Source organism: Salvelinus sp. IW2-2015, unplaced genomic scaffold (genome assembly GCF_002910315.2).
Source record: "Salvelinus sp. IW2-2015 unplaced genomic scaffold, ASM291031v2 Un_scaffold1599, whole genome shotgun sequence".
Classification (NCBI taxonomy): Eukaryota; Metazoa; Chordata; class Actinopteri; order Salmoniformes; family Salmonidae; genus Salvelinus; species Salvelinus sp. IW2-2015.
Window position 1 is genome coordinate 86,376 of NW_019943022.1, and position 2,679 is coordinate 89,054.

Genomic DNA, 2,679 nt, shown 5'->3' on the forward strand with positions numbered 1-2,679 from the left:
AGAGGTGGATCAGAGACTCACCAGCAGCAAGAGCGACATCATTGATATATACAGAGAAGAGAGTCGGTCCAAGAATTGAACCCTGTGGCACCCCCATAGAGACTGCCAGAGGCCCGGACAACAGGCCCTCCGATTTGACACACTGAACTCTATCAGAGAAGTAGTTGGTGAACCAGGCGAGGCAATCATTTGAGAAACCAAGGCTATCGAGTCTGCCGATGAGGATGTGGTGATTGACAGAGTCGAAAGCCTTGGCCAGGTCAATGAATACGGCTGCACAGTCTTATTTCTTATCGATGGCGGTTAGAATATCATTTAGGAACTTGAGCAGGGCTGAGGTGCACCCATGACCAGCTCTGAAACCAGATTGCATAGCGGAGAACGTATGGTGGGATTCGAAATATTCGGTAATCTGTTTGTTGACTTGGCTTTCGAAGACTTAGAAAGGCAGGGTAGGATAGATATAGGTCTGTAGCAGTTTGGGTCAAGAGTGTCCACCCCTTTGAAGAGGGGGATGACTGCAGCTGCTTTCCAATATTTGGGCATCTCAGACGACACGAAAGAGAGGTTGAACAGGCTAGTAATAGGGGTTGCAACAATTTCGGCAGATCATTTTAGCAAGAAAGGGTCCAGATTGTCTAGCCCGGCTGATTTGTAGGGGTCCAGATTTTGCAGCTCTTTCAAAACATCAGTTGACTSGATTTGGGAGAAGGAGAAATGGGGAAGGCTTGGGCGAGTTGCTGTGGGGGGTGCAGTGCTGTTGACCGGGGTAGGGGTAGCCAGATGGAAAGCATGGCCAGCCGTAGAAAAATGCTTATTGAAATTCTCAATTATAGTGGATTCATCAGTGGTGACAGTGTTTCCTGTCCTCAGTGCAGTGTGCAGCTGGGAGGAGGTGTTCTTATTCTCCATGGACTTTACAGTGTCCCAGAACTTTTTTCAGTTTGTGTTGCAGGAAGCAAATTTCTGCTTGAAAAAGCTAGCTTTGGCTTTTCTAACTGCCTGTGTATATTGGTTTCTAGCTTCCCTGAAAAGTTGCAWWTCATATATTTGAACTACTGGTTGACTTATGATATCTAGGCAATCTCAACGTATTGGATATCGTCGTCACATTCAATTTAACAAGGTAGTTAAATTGCCTTCCAAATCTTTTCAGGTGGACCATTTGGGTAAGCTCCAAGGTTTCTACAAATGTGACATTTTAAACTTTTACACATTAACATAGATACAGCAAAGCTTTCAGCTTGAAGTTTAATTCCCAGATAGCCTATACAGGTATGATTAATCATTAACATTGATTACTCAATTAAATGTGCTTTTGCAAATTTATTCACGTCAAACTGATCCAGTATTGATGGTTCACTAACGTCTTTAAATAGACCACCCCCTCTGATAGCTTCCAACGACTCAACCCAAACTTTGAAAAAAAGGGGTTTTAATAATGTGCAAGCTATCAGAGGGGGTGGTCGCCAGTCCCCTGCTAATTAGTGAACCCTTAACCATAAAAGGATTGATTGCTGACCTCGGCAGCAATACAAACCCTAACTATGCCAGTAGTGGAAAAACAGCAGAAATTACAAAAAAAATGCTCTCCAAAATCAACCGTCGGGCGCAGGCCTTGTAAAGGTTCTCTCCAGTTTAGCCCTGGGGTCAGGTTCTGCACTTGCCCCGTTACAGGTGGGTGGCGCCAGACTGTGAGAGCCGCCAATAAACGTAGAGAAATAAGGAGAGTCCTCGGTATGGGGGGGTCGCGGCTCAGAGACGTGTGGCTTTTCCCACTCGCAGACAACTTCGGCAGTGCAAGAAGAACGTCCGCCTTTAGACAAGCTTCTCGGCTGAAGTTGAAAATCCGGCGGTTCATTGGCTCCGTTCCGTGTCTTCTCAGGTCGTCAGAATTTGGGCTCGACTGTCGCTCCTGGTGTGCGGGGACTCGCGTTCTTCCGGAGGTCCGTTGCGAGGACAATTTTGCTTCGTCGGGTCACACTGTCTTCCAATGTCTCTTGTGTCATCAAAGCCTTTTTTTTCTTTTTTTCGGCACGTTAGAATTCGTGTCTCTCTCCGCCCCCCCGTCCTGTCGAGGGCGCACCTATTTACAAGGTACGGAAGATCCATGGATATGCGTTCTCGGGACGTGGTCACCAGTTACTTTAGTGGATTGGGAGGGTTACGGTCCTGAGGATAGGAGTTGGTTCCATCTCGGGACGTGCTGGACCGTTCGTTGATTGATGATTTCCGTCTTGCCGCCAGGGGTTCCTCCTCGAGTGCGCCAGGGAGGCGCTCGGTGAGTGGGTACTGTCAGTTTTGTCATTTATTTTCATGTCTTGTCCCTGTGCTTCCCTCTGCTGGTCTTATTAGGTTCTTTCCCCTCTTTCTCTCTCTCTCTCTCTCCTCTCCCTTTCTCTCCTCTCCGCTTCTCTCTCTCTATGTTCCGTTCTTGCTCCCAAGCTGTTTCTCCATTTCTCTAACGACCTGCATTTACTCTTTCACACCTGTCCCGCCTATTTTTGCCCTCTGATTAGAGTCCCTATTTCTCCCTCTGTTTTCCTCGCTCCTGTCCTTGTCGGATTTTTTGATGTTTGCTGTTGTGTCCTTGTTCCGCCCTGTCGTGTTTTTGCCTGGAATAAAAGACTCTGTTTCTTTAAGTTCGCTTTTGGGTCCGCATTAATAGCCATAACCCCA

The 2,679-nt window shown here is 47.1% G+C and overlaps 1 protein-coding gene across 1 annotated transcript in view; it reads left to right on the plus strand.

Annotated features, from left to right (window-relative positions):
* LOC112071381 (SLAM family member 5-like) overlaps positions 1-2,679 on the plus strand; it is a 69,749-nt gene that overhangs the window by 14,517 nt on the left and 52,553 nt on the right. The gene's annotated exons all lie outside the window — the stretch shown is intronic.